The 25,101-nt window shown below is 39.3% G+C and overlaps 2 long non-coding RNA genes across 3 annotated transcripts in view; both read left to right on the forward strand.

The window, feature by feature from the left end:
* Positions 1 to 6,653, forward strand: part of LOC133273980 (uncharacterized) — a 42,963-nt gene extending 36,310 nt beyond the window's left edge. The window contains exon 3 of one of the 2 annotated variants that reach the window (XR_009744976.1): positions 6,441 to 6,653. This is a non-coding gene — a long non-coding RNA (uncharacterized LOC133273980). Of the gene's footprint in view, positions 1 to 1,648; positions 1,759 to 6,440 lie in introns of those variants that run through there. The other variant, XR_009744977.1, reaches the window with a different exon arrangement.
* The window catches only part of LOC133273736 (uncharacterized), a 589,959-nt gene that overhangs the window by 480,143 nt on the left and 84,715 nt on the right, over positions 1 to 25,101 (forward strand). The window lies entirely within an intron of this gene.

Genomic DNA, 25,101 nt, shown 5'->3' on the forward strand with positions numbered 1-25,101 from the left:
TTTACTGCACTGAAAACGTAAGTGTAGCAGAACTTCAAGAATTACATTGAATTAATTGTATGAATTTTGTTCTTCCAGCAGCTGAGTTCAGAGCTCAGCCTGCTTGGTTTGTGTATATGAGCAGTGTTCCTGTCTGAAGTACTGTATTTACACATGAATAAGAAATCCAGATGATATAGCAGAATCCATGATCTGTGTTTTCCTCTGGCTATGCATGCTCTATTTTTCAAAGTGTGAAGGTGAAAGAGACCTGTTCATTACCAACTACTGTCAGGACAAGTAAAAGCCTATACCCAGATTATGTTGTCTAGACAGTGAGGGCAGGAAAGAAGCTAACACTTCCCTGGCAGACTGTGTTCATGGATTATCATCATCTAAAACTAGGCACAGTAGTTCACTACCTCAAATATCTAAATCCATATCTCCTGACACTGAACGCAGTTCTCCTTCCCCAGTGAAAGGGATCTTAAAGTACTGTGTCCTCAGTATTACATGTTAATAATTCTCTGCAGTTTGAGTGAATCTGTCTTTGATAGGAAAATGCTTAAAAACTGATCGTGAAAAGTTCTTATGAATAATGTTTGAGATTACTTGTAACTTTCTTATCTTATTTTCTGTATATGAATATTTTCTTGGCAAGTCTGAATTTCAAATTCATTTCATATTGATTAGTGATAGACATTGTATGATAAAGCTTTTATTCTTTCTCCATAAAAAGGGCAAATAGAAGGTGGTAAGGACTTTAATGTCACTGATTTAATTCGGAGAGCCCATCATTATGAGACAATTTAGTTGTTTTGTACCAAAAGCTCATTCAGTCCATTAATTCCTCCACAAGAGTAGGCTGTGGGTTTCTTGAAGTGCTTGAGTGCCATTTATAGTTATAGAGAAGTAAAAATCAATCAACTAGTTCCTTGGAAAAGACAGTTTGGCTCCCAGTGAGGCTAAAAAATGGCATGGCACTTACACGAGACTACTACATGCCTGATCCATGAGTCCCTGGGCCATTGTCTTGCAATGCAGTTTGGAATAGCACCAATATATTGAAGCATGGAATCAACTCTTGTAAACAACACTTTTCTGCTCAGGAGCATCCTGAAGCTTTAGGTACAAATGCTGTGTGAAATGAGAAAGTGCTTCTCAAGGCAGAAATAATTTTATATCAAGAACAGATTCATTACTTGTACCATCAACTAGAAACTTGTATTCAGAGTAAGAAGCATCTCCAGATTACTTTAGCTAATATGAATACAGCAGAGTGCAAGATTGTGAAATGAGGATTGAATTAAAACACACTTGTACTGGTTTGCTGATGATTATAGGAGTCAGAAAGCCCTAGTCCCCAGGAGATTTGTCATTAAATCACCACAGCTTTACAGTATGCAACCGCCTCCAGCCTTCATTGTTCCAAAGCAACCGTGTCACCATTTTCCGACTTAAACCCTTGAAAAGGTGTTGAGGTTAACACAAGATAAGAAAAGCAAGAATGAGCAAAAGCTGACATACAAGGGCTTGAGGGCTTCACAGTGTCCATGTTTTCTCACTTTCCTGTCTTCTCCCTGTGTTTTTTCTGCTCCTATGGCATCTTTATTCTCCTTTTCTGTGATTCCTCTCTTGTTTGAAATCTTGGCTCTGTGCGTGGCTCGAGGACTGTGTTTGTCTGGGACTCAGTACTGTGCCATAAAGCTCTTGTATGTTCACTGCATTTCTTCAGGCTGGCTATTATCTGTACCTATATGCATGCAAAAAACAGCAAAGAGGTTTTAAATGTGAGTCAGAACAGAGTTCATTGTAGTCTCTACTTGTGCAATGTGTGTATATAGCTTCTGTTTGTAGTTTTTCACTGCCTGTACTTCAAATTAACTACTTCAAAGTAGATATAAATTGCTACAGAATCAGCTTGGTCATAAGTGACTCCAGAACCTTCAGTGGAGTGCAAGATGTAATCTTTTGTCTTCCACCAAAATCAGCACAAATAACTTGATTTTACCAACGGAGAGGAAAATATTGTTCCCCTGCCCGACATGATAAATCTCTTCCAGGCACTGGTTTTCCTGAGTGTTTCTACTGACCTTCTCTCCCAGATGGAATCAGGCATTCCATCAACTTTAATTCTTCATGATCTTTCTGTAAATGTTTGATGCTGTCAATTACAGGGTTTTCCTCCTGCACAGCTTAAAGCATGTGATGGCCTGTTAGGCCACTCTTTCTGCCACATTTTCACTCCTCCCAGTCTCGATAATGTCAGCTTGTCACAACAAATAAAGCTTTTGTAACACCTCACTAAAGAGGTGTTCTCTGCTTTTCTTCCTCCCCTCTTTTTTTTGATCATTTGAGGAAGGTTAAATCAGGTAACAACTACAATAGGAGAACTGCTTAACAAACCATTAACAGTTTTCTAGTGTGGTTGCAGGCTGTCAGTTAGCTCCACGTTGTCCTTTTAACTGATCTCAATAGGCACAACCACCCACTGAGCAGCTGAGAAAGACATTTTGCTATACTTATCATTTGGTTCTGTGATTTTTGCCCAATAATTAATGCCATTAGGTCTGCAAAGTAACTAAGATCTTCTCTGAGGCATTTATATCCTTTTTTCTTGAAGGACCATTTAGCTGAGGCTGAGTTTGAGGTCTCATTAGATAAAGTCCTGGCTCTTCAAATCATTCCATCATACCTGGCTTATGCCAATTGATATGGTTTAGTGTGAACGGTGTCCCTGCCCATGGCAGGGGGGTTGGAACTAGATGATCTTAAGGTCCTTTCCAACTCTAACTATTCTATGATTCTATGAATTGCACAGCATATCCAGTAAAAATCAGGCGTAGGCTTTCCTTGCATTTGCACTTCATTTTACGATATCCTAGATCTAATGTGTGGATTTCCTGATCTTTTTTTTGTCAAACTGTCTTATTAAACTACTTCCAGTAATGTAGTCCAGGGAAAGGAGCTTTCACCTCACTCTGAACAGTTAGATACCAACCTCTCCCTCTAAACTGCTTAACCTGCTCCTGTGTCTCAGTAACCTCTAAGGATGAGTGAAGTGGCATGGAAGTGAGATCCGGGGCTGGATCCCAATATGATTCTCACTATACTTATGCCTGTTCCAAGTTGTCCTCTGAGCAGAGGACTCCTTTGCCTGCTGCAGCATGGAACCTGCTTTCATGAGCCTAGTAAGGAAGACGCAAAGGCAGTTGTCAAGATAGAAGGATATTGCTTATGAATGTGATATCACGGCTGTGGCTCTACTCTCTTCTCACTCCAGTTGCTCACCTACATGGTGAGGTAGCAATTTATAAGCAGCTGAGCTAATGTGCTATAAAAGATAGAATTATTTCAAAATGACAAAATAGGATTCATGTAGTACAGTGAGCTATCAAGTGGACTATACCATTCCAGCATGTACATGAGCATCTTTGATATTTAATGACGCTACTCAGGCTAAAATTCAAACATAGATTCTGTAGTTGGGTAGATAAAAATTCAAGTTGTCACAGTCAAAGCTAGAACCATCTCACTGATAATAAACACACACAAAATGGACTTGTGGAATCACCCACTTTCCAAAATAAGCTTCCAAATGGTTGTTTAAGTGTGTTAGCCCTTGAAAATTTCTCCTCAGGACCAATGGGCTCTTCAGATGCATTCTCCTACAGCCCATCGATTCTCAGGATTGTATTTAAAGACCTTCCTAAACCTCTGTTTTGGGTTTGTTCCAGAGGCAATTCTCAGATGTTTGCAGCTTCTCAAATACTCAAACTAATCTGAGCTCATACTCTGTTCTTCGGTGATGATTATTTCCATGCCATTTTGCAAGTCTAACCTACATTTTGGCTTCAGGCTCCTTTTTGTAGGCACAGAACTTATATTTTTAATGGGAAAAAATAATGTGGGTTTCTTTACTGTTTTTTTTTTTCACTCAAATACCTGCAACTTTTACTTAAAAAAATACTTCTGAATTACCTATGAAATCAGTGTTTTAGACAGAGTTATTCAGAGAGTTTTATCAGTTGAACCTGGCAGGAGAGAAGTCATTGACTGTTTTGGGAATCCATGATTTTCCAGCACTGTGATTAGAGTGTAAGAGGCAGGATCTCCTAGGAGAGTCCCACAGTCAACAACTGGGACTTAATAAATGTCTGGAACACAAGACTGATACTAGGAAATCCAAAAGACTTTTCATGCCAAGAGTTGGCTCTGATTAGCTTTGAAGTATTCATTTAGATAGCATTTTCAGTTCACACTGGGCTGGTTTTAAGATTACCTTATCTTTGCTCACCCTTTACATGAGCAAACTTAGCCTCTCAATGATACTCTTTTTTAGTGTGACCTGAGGTTGAAAAATCAGTTGTAACGGGAAATATGATTGGTAGAACAAATGTAAATATAAAAATACTAAATTATGTTTTCCTGCACCAGTCCCAAAGATTCCCATTCTGTATTTCATGTTATTTATGAAATTTGCTTCTCGACATGATGGAAAAGCAATTTCATTTCCATTGTTAGGGATGTGTAAAATTTGCTGCTGTCACTTACATTATCAGACAATTTTACTGTAGAAAATGGAAGGTAATTGGTACTTCAGGAAGGCCACAAATCTTTCCTGGCAGCAGTGTACCACTCACAGTACATTGATTGCCAAAATTAGTAAATTCAAGAGGAATATTATATTCCTTGAGTCCTGGCATAAATCTCTCCACATTCTGCATGAATTACTGCCATCAAGTTAGAAGATAGATTTCTGTCAGCCTGCTTCATTGTGTGTAATGCTCCTGATTTAGATGCTGCTCATTCGAACACATCTTCTAAAACTGATATATATTGCCTACTAAGTCCCACCAGAAAAGACTTTAAATGGCCCAAATATTGGGCTAATTTGCTGCTTTTATTTACTGATCTTCTTAGGGTTGTAAATCCTCAACTGCCTGTTGTTTCCTACTTCATTACCTTTGTGAATGAAAACTAATGAGAGCGCAGTGTTTGTACAAGGATGAGAATCTGTCTTTCTGTACATTTGGGATGCTTTTCATTGTTAGTGTTCAGGAAATGAGGTTTGAAATTTCTCTAACACACCTAAGAAATTTTCTCGATGTTAACCTAATGAGAGTACATCTGGGTCTGAAATGATTGCCTATGGCAACCTCTTGTATTTGTAAGCATTTACCAATTTCTGAACTTCAAGAGTCATGGCAAATTTTTGTCATTTTTCTGGCATACCTGAGGTTCAAGAAGATAATACAAGATGCATTTGCAGACCAATTATAATTTCTTTACCATGGACCGCTGCCTGTGCAAGGCCTAGGATGAGGAGGTTTCAGTAAAAAATGAATTGTTATTGTTATTCAAGTCCAGAAGAGAGCCATGAGGATGAGCAGGTGCTGGAGCACCTCCTGTATGAAGACAGGCTGAGGAAATAGGGGCTGTTTAGCCTGGAGAAGAGAAGCTGCGTGGAGACCTCAGAGACTTGAAGGGGGCCTACAGGGATGCTGGAGAGGGACTTTTCATCAGGAACTGTAGTAATACGACAAGGGGTGATGGGTTTAAACTTAAAAAAAGGGAAGATCAGGTTAGAAATAAGGAAGAAGTTCTTTACTGTGAGGGTGGTGAGGCACTGGAACAGGTTGAGCAAAGAGGTGGCAAATGCTCCATCCCTGGCAGTGTTCAAGACCAGGTTGGACAGAGCTTTGGGCAACATGGTCTAGTGTGAGGCACCCCTGACCATCGGAGGTGACATTGGGACTAGATGACCTTAAGATCCTTTCCAACCCAAACCATTCTCTGATATTTGCATGTGGGTCTTTGGCTCTGCCTAAGTCACTTGGACCCCTGCAACTTCTTTGGGACCAGGTTTAACCTGAAGGTGATACCTGCAGATTAAACACATGGGCTCATGTGTGCATTTTTGGTCCACAGCTCATCACAAACAAACAGGTACAATGTTTTGTAGGGTCAAGCTGAGTTGAATTAACAGTGCTAACAGAACAACCGTATAAGAAAGGAAGGTTTTCTGGTGCTCCAAGCAAGCTCAGCTTATTTTGTGAAAGAAGACTGATCTGGTTTAGTACTAGCTAAAAGGGGAACAAATCTGTGAGCCAATGGTGTCAATGTTGTGGTGGGAGCGGTCATCAATGACGTTTTCCAAGTTCTTTTTGTTTAAAGAAATTAATGTGCCAGAGATGATGATAGCAGAGTGCAGTAATGGTTGATCTCCTGATTTGTTTTCAGTGGTAAAACAGTACTCTAATAGCCTTGCTGTCTTTTTATATAGAAAGAAAACTGTTTTAATGGTTAAAGTTAAGGATTTATGGCTTTGCTGTGAATTTTTTGTCAGAAAGTTGAGGAACTGCATTTTCAAGAGAAGTAACTGTTTTCAACAGCAAAACCAGTCATTGTTACAATAAACCATCACAGATGGCAAAACTCACAATTTACCCTCTTCACAGAGTCAGAAAATGCTGCTTATTTGGGGCTATACTTTCTTTCACTGAATCGGAACTGATAACCAGAGAACTGAGAGCAAGCTGAAGATGGAAGACGCCTGTCATATACTGTTGCAAAATGAGGAATGACCAAGACCTCGGATGTTGGGCTGAAAGTGATTCTCATCAAGAACTGTTTCCTGCTAGCACAGGGAATATAATCAACACTCATCCCCATAAAAAGTTCCACTTGGGAAGATGCAATTATGAATGTGAAAGATACAGGTAAGAACTTTAGTTTCCATTGATCCAAATCCCATTAAAAGTAAAGGTGCAGGGAGATTCATGGCATAATTCTTTGCTGCTATTTTTTTTAGTAGAAAACAGAGCAGGAGCCATGGAATTGTAACTAATGAAAAGGGGCTCTTGCATGAGTGATTTGAATGGATTGTGTAGACACTCAAGCAATGCAAGCACATGGATACAACAGACAATGAACAAAGTGGATGTTATCAAACTTCAGGTCTTTGGTGATCATTGATTAAGAAAAGTCTCTGCACAAAATATGCAGAATAAGAATAACCATAATCACCATCCTACCTAGAACTTCTTAACCCCTGGAGAATAAGTTGGAATAAATGTTGTTATTGCAAAAAATGAAAAAGGACAGTCTGAAAATAGTTTTGATAATGGCTGTCTTGGAAGTGCCTGATTTTTCCATTAGTTTTCCCTTAATTCTCAGAAAATATGCCTTTGTCTTATCGAACTGCACAGAGTACTGCATGCCTTCTGAAGATGTATGAGGAATGTCTATGGAAAAATAGAAAAAGAAGTCAAAAGCATACATGAATACACAAATTAGTAAATCTGGTGAGACATTTTAGGGAGGCAACTGAGGCACAGATCACATAAGGAATTGCAAAACCCTAAGCTAAAACAGGCCAAAAAAAGCTGAAGACAGAAATCAGCAGATTTCTTGTGACAAATACCACAAACAGAAGAGCTGCCTCATACTTGAAAAGTGAGGCAGCAAATGCAGCAGCAGCTCATAGCAAGTTGTCATAATTAATTCCCACAACATGAGCAAAGAATGACAACAATATTGCTGCAGATAAGGAAATTCAGAGGAGTAATGGTCAGTTTTGGACAAAGCTGGAGATCAGTGCTCATGTCAGTGTGATCCCAGAAAATATTAGCACTAGAGGAGAAACACTGGTAGTATCAGATAAGTGGACAAAATGAAGATCTTGATTACATTCAGGTTTACTACAGTTAGTCCCCCTGAGGAAGCATATGAAATCAATGCATGGGTAAATAATAGATGTTTGAAGCTGCAGCTCCTAAGATTACATAGAATAAAATGTATAATTCATTAAAACATGTAACTTCTCAGAAAACAGAAAACTCAAACAACAGAAGTAAATACCAGAAATGTATTGCAGGATTTAGGGAAGCTTCTTAAAGAGAACAAATAGAACTGGAAACACCTATTTACAAGCCCCTTGGAAAAATGTAGTCTCACAAAAACAAGGGTAAAGGCAATAAAAGAGCAAAGGCACTTGCCTCAGAGTCACAGAGCAAGCAAGAGAACCAAGAGGAATGACATTACGTATCAGTCACTGCAAACAAAAGAATTAGTACTTTCTATCTATTCACTCCAAATATCAAACTAAAGATAGAAAGATGTGAATGTTTTTGACTAGTTAAACAAGGACATTCTTAAATGTCTTTTATGGTGGATGCATTAACTATGGAAAAATATTTGGTATCAGTACATTTTGGCCAGTAACCTTAAGAAACAGAACACACTTTCATATCAGGGAATGCTATTTCTGAAGACTGGCTTCTGGGCTTTGTCTGGACACCTGACTTCTTTCACTTGAAAATAAACCACATCTTTGATAGAATAAATGGTAAGTCTTCACAGATGATGTTTTGATCTGTGGAAATGGTGTAGAAGAGCACGACTGCAGGCTTCATGTAGTTTTGAAAAGCTGGCAAAACAAATAAAAATGTAAATTATCTGTATTAGAAATAAAACTCCTAGAAGCAAGGTTCTCAAGCAGATCAGATACAAATAAGGCTTCTACCAGCATTCTTGTCCTTGTAGATAACATACGATCCCTATGATTTTCTTTTAATGATTCCTAGACATGGTCATGAACAATGGTAGGGAAACTAGCTAGGGTTGTTCAAAGATTGTAGATGTTCAAAGAGAGACCTCTGAGTAGTGGAAGCATGTTCACAGGATGCAAATTTGAATAGAGCCAAATGAAATTAAGGTATTCAAGAAACACTAGATTTGATGTCCTTAGGAAGTTTAATACTAAGCTAGTTTCAACACAGATGGCAGGATGGCAAGAACTGGAGATTCATATTTTATTTTATATTATTGTTATATATTATTTTATTTATAATTTATATTATGTAAATTGAGTATCTTATATATAATCCATGAGTATGAGAAGTTTTGTGCCTCTTCACGGAGGTCCCTGGAAGCTGTCCATAAACCACTTCTTGCCATTGAAAGAGAAAGGCCTGACAAAAACAGATTGGTTCTAAATGCACATATATGTTCTCTAAATACAATATAAATGTGGGACGTACTTTGTAGCTGAAATACAGAAGATGAGAAGAGCAAAGTTCCAAACTAGGTTGTAGGAGTTTTGATTTTGCTGTCAAAGAACACTGTTCTGTCTGGGACAAGATGTGAAATAAGATTGTCAATGCTAATGCTGAGAATGGAGAGCTTGCTTGATTTGACTGATGCTTTTAGCAACGTGAGATTCGGAAAACATTCTGGACCTTCTTTACTTGCTTAGCAGGGAATTTTCAGGACTAGGATGGGATCATTAAAACATTACACAGAAACATTGGAAAAGTTACACAAAGATCATCTGAGGGCTAAAAAGTGAACGGAAGAAGAGCAACACTTAGGAAGCTCTGAAGAATTGTCAGCTGCAATACCAGAAGTAGAATCCAGAAAAATTTACATACTGTGACAGCACAAGAAAACTATGGTCCTTGAAGCAGAACAGCTTCTAAAAGATAGTTTAATTTCTGTGAGGCAGCCTTTGCAGAACATGTTACAGATAAACAGGTGCTTATGCATATCCAGTTTCTCTAGAGATGATACACCTCAAACAATGTTTTACAGTTGGGTGATAATTTAGCTGGCATTGAAGTTAAGCATTCTGCAATTAGATATATGTATAAAATACTACTGCTGATCTGTATTATCTCCAGTCCAATGATTTGATGGAAGACAGCGTCAAGATACTAAGTATATGCAAAGGATGCAAGATGGCTGAACTGCAGGACATGCCTCTGCTAAAATGAATTGCTTTGCTGTATCTGTATCAACCATTTAAAAATCTGCAGGTTTATATGGGATACAATATTAAAAGTACCACCTGAACTTTGTTGCTTATGAGGCTTTTTTTTTTATAGATTGAGAATTCAATGTTAATTATGTTAATATCATGAGCAACCATAAGTAAGATTTGGACAGATGACCAAGAGACACTCATGAAAGAGCCAAGGTTAATGAGTAGCAAGCATGTTGTGCAGAAGCTCACAATGAGCATTTAAACCCAAGCAATCCCAAACACTACGCAGATCCTAGTAGCAGTAACAAATACAACATGAAACAAGTGTTGGGTTTTTCTTCACTTTGTATGTTTGTATAACAAAAGTGTCCTTACATGTTGATAAATAGCAAGGCTGTTAATCATAGAAAGTATAGACTGAGAAGCATCTTGATTAATACAATCTGTGTATGCAGGGACAAGTGAGTTCTTGTCTGACAGGATTGTTGTGTGCCAGGTTCAATCTTGACTCATTTACATGAGCTAATCTTTGAGGGGAAGTTCTGTCCTAGTAATTCCACCACTCCAAAGGACTTGCTGACCTCCAGCCTAAACTCCAGGTGTTTAATCCCTGTTTCATCATAGTGCACAGCCCCAGTGCTCAGGTTCTTGAAATCTGCAGGGGTACTTCCAGCTTCTTACTGTAACTTGCTTAGATTCCCTTAGCACAGAATACAAATCCTGCGAGAAATAGCATTCTCTCTGCTACTTTAGACAGACTGTGTTTTAGTTTCCTCAGGGCAGCAGAGGAATGCTTGATTGCAATTGCATTGGCAGATGCCTTTCCTCTCTGCTTTGAGGCTTTCCTTGTTTTGTGACTGTGGCTCAGTGAAGCAAGAGGAATGCCTCCTCCAACAGGCACAGTTTTCCAGTGGCTCAGATGAAGCCAATGAGCAAACATGCACTTCAGGGTAAATAGTGTCTTCACAAGTATATGTCAGCTTTTGCTCTCTTTCATGTGCAGAAACCAAAGATGAAGTGACAGGTTGGCTAGACTTTCAAAATGTGCTGATTTTCCCTGCATCCTGAAACAGCAGAGCAGAGGAAGACTGCAATGAGTTGTAACAGGAACACTATAGAGCTAATGCACAGCATGTTTATTCATAAACCCTTCTTTAATGTAGTACATCATAAAATATATTGAAATTTGCAAGTAGTTTTCTTCCCTAAGGGTCAAAAAGTACTTTGCATTCATTAACTACTTACAGAAACTAAAAGGAGATCTTCTCTGGAAGTGGGAAATGAGACCTGTTTAGGGCTGGTAGCAAGGAAAACTGATGTACCCAGATGAAGCTGAAGAGTTCTTCAGGACTTACAAACTTCTCCAGTGCATTCATGTACAGTAGAAAGATAACTTAGCAGAAGGCAAATTTTAGTGCTAAAAAACCCCCGTTGATCAAGGGTAAAAAGAAATTATTAGGGGATTCCAAAAGCATTAACAAATTGTGCTGAGGAGATCTTGGTGCGTAGGTGTCGGGTTAGATCCCTACCCCCTGTTACAATCAAAGTTAGGAGAGGTACACTTCAGTAACCTGAGCAAACTAATAAGCAGCAAAAAGGAAAAAGCCTGTTTATCCTTCAATTACTTCAAAAGGCTGGTTATCCTTCAATTACTATGGCTTTCCTCCTAAGAGTAAAATTAGAAAGATGAAAATGCAATTAACGTTCTACCCACACCAGAAAGTTGAACTATTTACTTTGTATTTTTCCATTAACTTTATTATTCAGTCAATATAGTTTGTATCAACTTAAATTAACCCTGCAGATACTACTTATTCCTCTTCTGAAGACTAGCAAATCTTGCATTATCCTGAATTCCAGTTTCTTGCCCTTTTCTATTCTATTTATTACCTTTTGTACTCAGTAGTAGAGGACACAACATTCTGACATGGGACTGAGAAAGGCTTAGGAAATACAGTGGCAGTAACAGAGGAACTTATGCTGACAGACAGGAGCAGTCAGGTAGTAATGCCCCTCAAGTTCAGCCTTTCTGTGAAAGCATTTCAGTAGCTGCTATCAAGTGTGGTGAAACAGTTTTTGGTTTGGGGAGAACTGGGTCATGTTTGAACTTTATGTTTACATCGATTGATCCTCTGCACGCTCTAATGAGAAGATCTGGCTCCCCTTGATATTCTGAAGCATGTTACTGAGTTTTCACTGGCTGTTTGTCCCTTATAAGTAGATAATAAGATGGCCATGGCAGAAGTTCATGCCTGAGGGTGAGGGGAGAACTGGATAGGAAGCTGGAGTGCTGTAATTTCTGTCCTGAAAAATTTCACTACTATAAGTAGGCTGAAACTGTGCTCTCTGATGTTTAAGCAATAACAAATGTGGATTAGACCATGTGTGGTATAACATCATTGGTACGTACATTCTGCTTAATGTCTTTGTAGATGTGGTAGTATTCACAACCGATGTACCGTTCAACCACCTCACCCTTTTTAATGCTGGGCACCATGAAATCAAACGTTTAAAGATAAAATTTGTCTGTAGATCTATATATATATCTCAAGTCAGTTATTTTCATATTAGCAGCAAATATTTTGCTCAAGGAAGCCTTGACCAAAGGCCTAACGCCTTTCTTTTCCCCTGAAAAAAAGGTCTCAACATTTTAAAACCCTTTCTTTCAGACTTTACTTGAAATATCCTGATGCAGAAAACAGTGCCAGTGTTTTTCACTGCCTGGACTCACAAAATAAGGAGCATGTTATGATTACTGACTCTGACCTTGCAGAGCCTGTTTAGTATAAGCTATCAAGGCTGAACCTTGAAAAGCTGATGACACTTTGTCAATGTAGAGAGCTACACAGATTTATCACAGTGTGACAGGTTGGCATTGCACTACAGTATTGGCCTCATGATGCTTCATAACCAAATCATACTGTGCTAACCTTGTTCATCCACATACTCTGCAACCAGACTTCAGGATGTGACTTTTAGATACACACCTTTTTGTTTCCATTTTTTCCCTTCTCTATTAGCCTGTATGTGCTCTTTCTAAGCTTGCTTCTCTGCACATACCGAAGGAGTTGCACAAATACCTCTCAGCTGAAAGTACTAGGCTCACCTAACACCCAAGCTATTGCAACAGCTTTTTGACAGGGCAAGTGCATGTTGCTATCCTATACACTTGGATAGCAGACATAAATTTAAATGTACTCATGGCTAAAGTTGATTAGAAGCTATGATTTGTCATAGCTTGTTCTTCCTCTTTTGATGCAATCTTCAGATCATATACTTCTGCTACTTAGCTATATGAGTGAGGATTCTCTTAACCTATCATGGAATGTGGTTTCTGATTGATTGATTAATTTATACTCCTGATGGTAGACTTGATTATTAACAATGTCTTTTTAGATTGAAATCTCTCAGATTGTATCTTGGCAATGTGAATATATTCACATATATATTTTGTATTCAGACAAAATATATAGTATCTATTAGAAAATACTTTCTTTGGAGTATAAAATTGGAACATGATGACCTAGCCAATTAATATTGTGTTTTATCTGAAGGCCCAAAATATATGTGGATACAAATAACAGCAGGGGGATTTTGAATTATTAATAAGGAAATATTTATTAGACAAGCAATGATTGGAAGCAAGTAGTAAGGGATTTGCTGTTAACTGATTCTAGAGAACCTCTTAGTATACATTAAATGTTCTTAAGAATTTTATTCATTCAAAATCCAGTGCTATGACCTGCGAAGACCTATATGAGATTAGAGTAGCACTGTGATTTGAGACCCTTTGCTCTGGTTCTGAAACTGCTCCTAAGGGCAAATGGATTTAGTCACCTATTTGCCCCAGTATTGAATATGAGATGCAGAAATATGAAATGCAAAAAAAAAAAATATTTGAGAACTTCAGTTAAATAATCACACAACTGGGAATGACAATGATTCTGAAAATCATTAACCCCAGGTTCTCCCAAGTACTAAACCCATAAACTCAGTAAACCACCAGGTGAAAAAAAATCACAGAAAACATCAGTAGCATTATAAAAACAAAACCCTTTTCCATATTGTTTTCTTATGGCTATTCCATTACATTAATCTTGCATATGCTGTCTAGTAACCAGAATAGCACAGGAATTAAAATGGGAAAATCGTTAAAAAAAATTACTCATTGTTCAATGCATCATCTTGTACTTCCTTACGTAATCTCAGTGGTTGGCTGATGTCTTTTCCCTACGACATTACTTCACATTCAGAAACTTTTACTGTCGGGAAGTATCCTTTGGATATTCAGTCATAGTTTTTCTCTAACTAAGAAGTTTTTGCAAACACTTTTAATATGGAGAAGAGGAACTCAAACTAGTAGCTTGATTCTACCTCATTTGCTAATTGGACTAAGCTTTAAGGAGACTAAACAAACAAGTTGTTTGTTTTCAGTTGTCATGTACCACTTGTGTCTTTTGCATCTGTAATTCAGTACTCAATAATTTGTGGAAAGTGCATAAATTAACTGAGAATGAATCAATGGTTTATCATATTTCCCCTTTAGCTTGTACAACTGAGTCATTGTGGTGCTGCAAATCTTATTTGCCTTCCAAAGTTCTGTTTGAAGTACAGAAGCAGCACATGGATGAAATAGCTTAATTAGTCAAAGATATTCAACGTAAAGCTTACAATGGATCTAACTGTGCTCTGCTGGAAGAAAAAGGAGAAATTGGAAGCTGTTAGCTTCACTGCTGTTAGTTGGCATACTTCATTTTGTCTTCGCAGCTCTATCGCACTCCTCCAAGGTGCTGAGGTTCCGTTTCATTGTTAAGATGAATGAACCAACATTTTTCAGCATTTGGTATAAAGAACATAATTCAGGCATAAATGTTTGCACAGATCTCAAAATGCCTGATGTGCCAACTCAGAATCTGGCAAAAAAAATACGTAGTTTTAATTTGCAGCAGATGAAGTTAACCCTGTGTGCCATGTCTGCAGAGCTGCTGCAGATAGCCTGGTATAAGTAAATGTGTGATCCCGTTGTGGACAGTTGAAAACACTGCTGTGATATCTTACTGTTTATTTCCCCAAAGAGAAGGTAACATGTCATGTGCTGCACAACCTATTTTGGTGATGTGTTTTAAACCAAAACTGAAAGTGGTGTTTACTACTTCCTAATGCTTTACTTACAAGAAAAGTTCTGGTCAACACTCAACTTTACTGCAGCCACATCCTCCAGTTCTGGTTATAGATCTAGTGTGTGATAATCTTAGAACTAAATAGATGAATTGTGAAGTCAAAAACGCTTGCCTACTGTGATTTGGAGATTGCAGGGTAACGCTGAATCAGTACTCAGGAACTCTGGTCTCCTTTATGGTCTCCCTTACCTGTCTTTATGGTGCTGCCAATATCGTGTAAGCCTGAGCTGTACTGTAGTATAGGATTAAAAGCACATGAATTTAAGTTTGAGTTATTGGCCTTAGTAAGTCCTAAATCATGAAGTACTGCAGGACTTGCACCTGTGATTTGTGTGAAAGTGTTCCCCCCTTACCATGTGAAAGCATTTTTTGAGAATCTCTGGGGACAAAATATCCGGGGCCATTTGGAGTTCCCAAATGCCCTCTCCTGGGTGATGCATTCCTTCTGAGTGTCATTTGGCATCAATAGGCTTCCCCTTTCTTATTGGAAATAAGAATAACCTGTAAGAATAAATATATGTAATTAGCAAGGAGAAGTGTTTTAGCACACATGTACATAATGTGCCTCAGTGATCAGAAGAGATTATGTCAAGAAGGACATAATAGGAATAGGATCTATCTTTCGGTAAGAGGACTAATTTTGTCTCTCTAATTGGAGACAGTGGTGACCCATACAGAGAAGAATGGTATCTGATTGCATCCATAAATGTCAGATATAACATGGTAAATTGTGAATTTTCTGACACATATTCCTCACTCAGGAGGGTGATTGATATTGCAAGAGTATTTAGGTGAGAAATTCTTATGCCCATCTGACAGTTAGGCATTCCTTACAAGCTTTAAAGAAGCTGATTTAGTGTGAACTAGAAGGTGGCATTCTACTGTGGCTCAAAAAACCTGTGCAATATTTAGAACTGTCATTCATTTTTCCATACCAATGCTTCTTTCATTTGTCTTGATAAATTTCTCCAGAGTTTACACAGCACTCTCATTAATGTCTGGAATTGTCTTTTGTACATTGACTATTTCCAAAGCCTTTGGTTGCTATCTTGCATACCAATGATTTATGTTATAAACAAATAAAGGCTTAAAGAACAAATAGTGAATATTGTTATGAAACTCAGGTGCTTGCTAGAACTCTCTTTCTTCATATGTAATACTTTTTCTGTTTGCTTCCAATTTATACTTGGAAACGGACATCAAATGTGCACGTTGTTAGTGCTATTCTTAAGAAACCTAAGGATTTGGGATTCTGCATTGAGTGGATAAGCACAGAGTGCCTGTGGACAACCTACAGCTACAGCAGCTTTCTATCCCTTCCTGTTGGGACTAAGTAACAGATATGATGTGCTAAACTCATTGAGCTGATCTATAAAAAACATCACAGCTTTTGCAATTCAATACAATGGAAAAGAAAACGACTTTTAGTGCTATATACTAGTGATGGTTGCTGATTAATAGTGGCTTATGAGCTCTTGGTGCCAGCAATTAATAATGAATAACAATTAGCAATTAATTTCCGGTGGCAATTGATTCATCTGTGACTTATTGCTCTTCAGTGGTCCCTAATTGCTTGAAACTGATTCACGAATCAGTTGTGGGAGCATTCTAGGAGTGTGTTTCAGTGATAGATGGTTGTAACCACTCGTTGACTGCTTGCCAGTGAGTGTCAATATCCCCCTGACAGGGATTACCAGTGATTGTTGTTGACTTTTAGAGGTAGGCTGTGCAAAATACCTGTTAATAAGCTTAAGTAAACAGCTGGTAGAAGAGCACATTGTGAAATGGCAGAAAAGCAGACGTGGCTCAGCTGTCTACTTTGTGGAGGTTTCTGTCAAGCAGTGTCAGGCTTCCTGCTGATGGCATTAGGAATAGGAGTCAGGATGACATGAGGAGGCATCAACTGCTGAAGGAGTGGAAGGGAAGCATCTTTGTCAAAAACAAAGCCAAAAACCCTTCACTCCAAAACATCTTATTTTCTGTTGGCAATAAGAGCAGATGAGTCTTCACTTTTGGAGGACCAGTTTCTGCCACTTTCCTTTGCTTATTTTAATGTGGTCATTTCAGGATGCCAGACTGCAAATTTTCCTCTGCTGCTAAGAAGTCTTGAGCTGGATCTGCATGATATAATTTCATAGAATAATTTGGCTTGGAAAGAACCTGTAAAGGTCATCTAGTTTCAACCCCCTGTCCTGGGTTTAGAAGTAGTAGTCAATTTTTCTCCTTCTTAGTAGCTGATGCAGCATTGTGTTTTGACTTTCAGCCTGGGAATAGAGGTGATAACACTGTTTTTAGTTGTTGCTAAGTAGTATTTACGCTGACCAAGGACTTTGTGAGTCTCATGCTCTGCCAGGGTGGAGGGGGTCCAGGAGGAAGCAGAGACAGGACACCTGACCCAAGCTAGCCAAAGAGGTATTCCATATAACAGCATGTCATGCCAGGGGGGTAACTGGGAGTTACCCGGAAGGGCACGGGCTTGCTTTTGGGGTCAGGGTCATTTAGGCAGGTGGTATCATATTCTCTTCCCTTATTATTTTCTCTTATCATTATTATCATTGGCGGTAGCAGCAGTGATTTGTGTTATACCTTAGTTACTGGACTGTTCTTATCTCAACCCATGAGAGTTACATTCTTTTGATTCTCCTCCCCATCCCTTCAGGAGCAGGGAGGTGTGTGGGGGGGAAGCAAGGAAAGAAAAAGGGAGGAAGCAGGGGGAGTGAGTGAACGAGCTGCATGGCTGGGTTTAAACCACGACACCCCCTGCCATGGGCAGGAGCACCTTCCTTGCACTTGGGCTTGTTGAACCTCATGAACTTCACACAGGCCCACTTCTTGACTTGTCTGAGTCCTTCCCTCCAGAGTGTCATGCACATCACACAGCTTGGTTCCATCTACAAAGCTGCTGAGGGTGTACTTAATCCCACTATGTCATTGATGAACATATGGAACACTACTGGACACCTGAGAGACACCACCCATCACTGATCTCCAACCAGACGCTGAGCCATCAACCACTACTGTCTGGATGTAAACATTCAGACAATTCTTTATCCTCCAAACAGTCCACCCATGAAATCCATATCTCTCCAATACAGAGGGAATGTTGTGGAAGATGTCAAAGGCCTTACAGAAGTCCAGATAGAGGACATCTGTAGTCCTTCAATGCATGCTTTGCTCAGGGATAGGTGCTGCCTGCTGTCTAGCAGTTAAAACTTCATGCCTGAATATTATTGGATCCCCTAATATAAACCAAAATCTACAATCAAGAGGTAGGAAGGGGGTGAGCTTAGGAGAGATGAAGCTTCACACTAGTGAAACTTCAAATGCAAACTCAGCATGACAGCAATATGAGGGCTTGCAGGTGTGAGGCCATGAGAACAGCAGTATGAGAACACCAGAGGAAACACAGCCACAGCAACTGAGGTGAAAGACTCTAGAGCTGCAAGTGAAAGGTAAGCTACTCAACTGTAAATAGATGACCGTTACCATTATAAAATCTAAGACACCTAAGGCAATGTGAAAGTAAGGTTTAGGTTTTTGGTCTCTCTCGTCATTGTGACTGCTTATTATCTCTATCTGAGCAGCCAAAGTATGCTTGACTGACCAGCATTTGAGGACAAGCAACCATTTAAATTCTTCTTTTTGTCCTTGTTTGCCTGAGTGCATATCCCATAGTTCTGTGAGATTTTTGAGCACTCTTTTTTCATCCCAGATGTTGTGAACTTGCCTGTCAGCGGGGAAAATGCTTGGAAAAACATTGAAAGTATATCAGAATTTCAAGGGTATTTTTTATGCTCCTTTACTCCAGAGCAGGTAGATAACAGCTAAAGTTAAAAATAAACAACAAAGACCCACTCTCTAATCCTTGTGCATATCTGACAAGCCATCTAGAGATTAAAGTACTTTCAGACTTGAATATTGAGATGGCTTGGGCTGAAATCCAGGAAGAGTTGAAAATAAGATCAGTAGAGAAGATATACCTTACGTCACTTCTTAAATGGAACACAATATATCAAAGTGCTGAACTCAAAATAGAATTTACATAGGATTTAGGTATCTAAGTCCAAAAGCCTGAATCTACAGACACTACCTAACAGCTTAAGTGCCTGAAAGCTTGATGATTTCTCATTTTTCACCAGTAAAGTTACTTTTTCAAAGAGTTTGATTTAACAAAATGGTGGCTCAGAGATCCTATTTTCAATTTGCAATTGAAAACACGTTGTCCTGTGAACTTCCTTTTGAGGGGAGGGAAGTCCTCACAGGGTTCTAAGTACGTTACTTTGATACTTCTTAGAAGAACATGTGATGCAACATACATGTGCATCAGCAGCATCAGAAGCTGAACATTGCATTTGTAAGGATTCAGTCACAAAAGCAAGACAAAGATTTGGCTATTCACAGCCCACAATTTGTTGCCCACAGACTTGGAAGAACAGAATGGGGCTACCTTCTATTTTGTTTCTCAGTGAATCCATTAGTGTTCAGAACACTAAAATGTAGACAAAACATTTTTGTCATTCTATTAGGGAAAAATAATCACTTGTGACAGGCTGTAGTTTGCAATTTATGAATTTGGGACTTTTAAGATGCAGTTTAATGCATCTCACACTTCGCAACCAGCACATACAGAAGGATGTAACTGCATCCCAAAGTTGTGTTTGTGTGTAAACATTCATGGTCCTTGGTTCAAAGAAACAACAGACCCTCTTTGCAGGGTCCAAAGTAATCAAAACTGCCACATAATCAAATCCATCAAAATGATTGTGCTACTTGTAAAGGAAGATTGTCCTTTCAGGCATTCTAAATCAGCAAGTACATTTGTTTTGAGGTATTATCATTTAAATACCTTCCCTGGAAAACATCTCCAGACTTACAGGAGGAAATGAGATGTAGACAGTAATTGTGTTAAACTGTCTGTCTACAGTTGATGGATCAATGTCACTTCAGTTAACATTTTTCTTCCTTTGTGCTCTACCTCCAAATAATTGACTTATTTTTACAGCTTGACTTGTGTGTATTTTACATATTTCAGCATCTGACATTTATCATTTTCTTGATTCGAAAGGCTTTTACCTCTTCTGTTTTCCTAAAATTCTTGGGTTTAAGGATTGTTTTACTCATATCTGCTGCCCTTATTAGAGATATCTCCTGTGATTGAATCCTTTTCTGATCAAATTAATATCTGTTCGATTTCTTCAGCATGACTTTTAAGTATCTTAAAATATGCCAGCTGGATCCTCTAAGCAATGCTGCTACCTATTTATTTAGAATAGTAAACCCCTAGGAAAATATTTTTGGAGCATTTTGATTTAATCTAAACCAAGCAAGATAATTTACAAAACAATCTCTGGAGATGCATAAGCAAAACTTGATAACCATAACCACAGCAGCCTCCAAAACTCCAGTACAAATATTTGCACTTCTGTCACAGCCACTTATCTGATCTGTGCCAAATGCTGACAGATTTTAAAGACAATCACATTAAGTATTAATCAAGCTTGAAAGGTAGAGCTGAGTAACAGCATACTAAAGAGACATCCATCTCCAAAGACAACAGCACACTCCAAATACTCAGCCTCCTGTTGCCCTGAGAAGTGTTTAAATCTCTTTCCATCCCATGCTGTTTTCTTGAATCTTTTTCACATCTCTTTCTGATGTATTTTCCCAAAGCTTCAAATAACCCACCCTTGTGAAATGATTAAATACACAGAATAGTGCTGTTCTCTCAATGGTTTCACTTCACTTAATAGGAACAGGAGCAGAATAAATCAGCCGGATGTGTTTCATTTAAACATTTCTCTGCCCCTGTGTGCAACACTGATCACATTTCCACCTACCTATTCTCTTTCTCCCATAACAGCATACACCTTTTTTGCTTGAGCTTCTCTTTTCCCTTTTTAACTTGTTTTTTTTCATAGCATCTATTAGACCGGGGACAACTGTATATAAGCTTTACTGCCACACAAACTCTTCTTCAAGTCCCTGTTTAATATTTTTTCCATGATGCCTTCCCACATTATTTCCAGTGATTTCACCCCAACTCACTTTGCACCTGTAATATTGCCTGACTTTCTTCTAGGACCAGTCCTGTTTGCAAAGCAATCAGCATGTGCTACCTTATTCCATCACCAGGTGTATTATCTCAATTACTGAGTCTGTTCTGCTCTCTCAGATTGTTACCAAAGACTGCACTAGTGGCAGCCCTCTGTGCTGCTCCTTCAAGGCTCTGTCTGGGCCTGTATCCCACAAAGATCAGTTGCCAATACCCATTCTGACAGACTTTGGCCTGCTTGAATGCCTTCACAATATAGCATGGCTCTTCTGCTTTGCAAATGCTGAGGTCTGAGTGCATTGACATGCTTTTTGCTGTCATTTCCCCACAGCTGACTGAATGTCCAGATGCTATTTCTCTTGAGACATCATAGTCATTGAAAGATGTCACAAGCCACCAGTTAGGATTCTGTATGCGTGTAGGTGGAATAGAATTGAGTCAAGAGACAAAATGAATGATGAAGCTTGATTATGGAAAAAGCTCAAACTTGCTGCTGTTGTAAAAACACCTTTCTTCATTCTTAGTTTCACGTAGTCTTGGTTTCACATTGTCTGTAGGCAATGAACAGGTCCTGGCAGTTTTCAGAGAGCACTTCCTTGGCCACACAGGGCACAGGCAGGGGAATTCATTCTGTGTATTTGTCCATCATGATGCATTCTGACAAAACACATTTGGACAGGCCCCAGTCATTCACTATCAGGGCTTTATACAAAAGAAGAAGTATAAATCTACTAGAGTGGCCTCTCCAGTCACAGTTCTCTAGAGAAGCCCCTGGTTTAACTATGCAAGCATGCTAATAGCATTTGGTATAAAACTACACCCAACCTGATCAAAAAAGAGAAGTAACTTTATGTGCTTCTGGACTGTCCTGGAAATCAAGGTGTGAATGCTATCAGTACAAGCATCTCAGTCAGGGCAGGATGCGGACAGAGATGCCTTCCTGAGATACTCCAAGAGAACCTATTTCCATCTGATCCAGCTTTCTAGATGTACTTTGGGTCCTGGTCCAAAAAGCCCTCCTTTGCTGTGAAAGACTGGCACAGCTGATTAACTGAATCATGAGCAGAAGCTGGGTTTTGCTTCTGAAATATTACTGTGCCATCCTTGGGTGATTCAATCTGTTCTGATTTGTATTTATGCATGTACCAGATTTTGGTCTGAGTGTAAAATCTCCTCTGTATGAGCCCATTTTCCATCTTGTCACTCAGCAAGGTGTCGACCTTGCAGATGTCATGGGTGAGAGCACAGAGGGAGGAGCAGATGGGCAGAGGATGGATGGGATTGAGCACTATGAAAGAGCAGCCATGTGTCAGAAGAAAATGATTCCTAGCCAAACACCAGCTCCTGTTTGTATTTTTTCTACCTATGCCCCTGTGTGTCTGTGCAGATCTCCTGATGTCTGTTCAGAAACAGGCAGCTGGCTGGTAACCTTCCCCAGCTGGTGGTAGAGGGGAGCCAAATCTGCAGACAGGGATTGCCTAAGGCAAAAATGGCATCAGACGCAAGCCAGTGAGCTACAGGGAGAGCATGGGTGCTACAGCTCTGCTGGCATGCTCGTGTGGCTGACTTATTACTTGTGGCTTGTACAATGGCATGCGTGGGGAGTTGCTGGGCATGTTGTGCAGCTATATTGGCAAAAGTCTTGTGGAACAGATTAACTGAACAGGGACTGTGCTGTGTGGGGCACTTCTGAAGGGGGATAACTCAGGCTGCCCTGTAATCAGAGGCTTGGCCAAATCTGAGATTCTGGACTTCTGTCTCTGATACTCTTCATCTAATCCCAATAGTGGTATGTGATGTATTGTATGAAGTGAGTAAGGCTGCCTGTCTCACTGATTTCATTAGGATTATTAAGGAATTAAATTATGTCTAGGCATGCAAAGTAAGCCCTTTGTTATATATTTATTACACTTCTTACAAATCCTTAAAGTAATGTATAAACAGTATAATATACACAGTTCTTAATTCAATACTCTGCAGGGGACAGCTGGTTGGGAATTCTAGTACCTGGGAAAGAAAAGAGAGACTGGACTATTCTCTGCACCAGTAGCTTGGATGTTGAAGGCTGTAGCTTGGATGTTCAAGGCTAAAGCTAGCAATAGATGCACTGGGTTCTCATGCGAAGTATGTATGATGAGAACATAAAGAGGTTCTCATCATACTGTGGGTGGGCTACTACATGCATGTATTCAGCCATCCTGATGTTGCCCTCCTCTTACGTGTGCTCCTGTGCTGTATTTCAACGGTGCCATTTTGCTGTTGGGATGAATATATGCAAATCTCGGGGACAAAATGTCAATACCTGTTATCTGATGAGATGGTTGTACCTCTACGGTCAGCACTGTTGAGCACTTTCCCCCATAACACTTAATGATCAATTTGCATTAGACTTAAAGCTTTCATTTTAGTCTCTTCTGATTTCTAAGAATGAGACTTGTTGGGAAGAACCAGTTTTACTTGTGGAAATCTTTTTCAGAAAGACTTGCTCAAATCTGTCTGGTTTATTGTGCTTTCTCCAGGACTGCCTATTCATGTCCCCTTTTGCTGTCCATTTTTCATGGTTGGTTCATAGAGCATAACAGCCTATTAAATCTGACCCCAGTGGAATTGTTCAAAAAGCGGTCCCTTCAGACCTTCAAAGGCAGTAAGTCCTGTTCTGGTTCTAGTAAGAATCAATACTACTTTCTAGCAGAGTATGATTTTTCTACACTAGAAGCATACCTGATTGTAAAGCCAGCATAATTATATTTTTCTTGATACCAGAGTTGAGTTAATAATAGGCTTATTGTGGAATTATTATCCACAGGAAACATTTTCTACTGCTGCTTCATATGAAAAAGCATAAAGGCAGTATTCAAATTACTAAAAACCAAGAGAAGGTTCTTTAAAATAGGAACGTGAGTCACTGCTAATTTGTTTTAATGAAATTAGACGGCTTTTAAATTTCACTTCAGTCTTTCCCAAGAGAGAAAATGAGAAAAGTTAGTCTAAGAATAAATAGATTTTTAAAGATATAATTACAGCAGATCTCGGCACACTCCCTCTCATACATAATTTGGGCGAGATCAGTATTTGCTTTAATTTCCACCACCAAAGTAATTGCTCCATTTGACAAGGTCAGTTAAAAATAATTTAATAACACTGTCCCCTATTAGACTGGGGAAATTGCACGTGTAACAGCACCTTGAAAGGATTCACTAGTGTTTCTCGGTCTGTTTCAGATGGTACATTCTAATTACAGTCCAGCCTACAAGTTTACCAGCTTTAATATAGTTGATAGGTAAGTCAATAGGGAGAGAAAAAGTTAAAGATTGTATCTTAGATACTTGAAGCTCACTTCAATCATTTTTGGATCTGTTCCTAAATCTAATTTTCTTTTAAATCCAAGAATTCTTGTTTAGTTGCTACCTAACCCTGTGAAACCTACAGCTCTTTAGGAGCTTTCCCGTTAGAACTGAAAGCTCTCTAGGGACTTGAAGGTGTGTCTGTCCATGCAAAGATTGTCTGGGATCTGAGTGCCTTTTTTTTTTTTTTTTTTGCAAGCTTTGCTGAGAACTGAAAAACCATAGAATCATAGAATAGTTTGGGTTGGAAAGGACCTTAAGATCATCACGTTCCAACCCCCCTGCCACAGGCAGGGACACTTCACACTAAACTATGCCACTCAAGGCTCTGTCCAACCTGGTCTTCAACCCTGCCAGGGATGGAGCATTCACAACTTCCTTGAGCTACCCATTCCAGTGCCTCACCACCCTCACAATAAAGAACTTCTTCCTTATATCCAATCTAAACTTCCCCTGTTTAAGTTTGAACCCATTACCCCTTGTCCTATCACTACAGTCCCTGATGAAGAGTCCCTCCCCAGCATCCCTATAGCCCCCTTTCAGATACTGGAAGGCTGCTGTGAGGTCTCCACACACCCTTCTCTTCTCCAGGCTGAACAGCCCCAACTTTCTTAGCCTGTCTTCATACGGGAGGTGCTCCAGCCCCCTGATCATTCTCGTGGCCTCCTCTAGACTTGTTCCAACAGCTCCGTGTCTTTTTTGTGTCGAGGAGGAATGTATCTGCAGTGGACCCAATGCACCAGGCCTGATCTACTCCCTAAAGCCTCAGGGAGTCTAAAC

This window comes from Pezoporus flaviventris, unplaced genomic scaffold (genome assembly GCF_033815535.1).
Source record: "Pezoporus flaviventris isolate CSIRO_AGI_PZ_B2104156 unplaced genomic scaffold, CSIRO_AGI_Pfla_v1 ptg000035l, whole genome shotgun sequence".
In the NCBI taxonomy this organism is placed as follows: domain Eukaryota; kingdom Metazoa; phylum Chordata; class Aves; order Psittaciformes; family Psittacidae; genus Pezoporus; species Pezoporus flaviventris.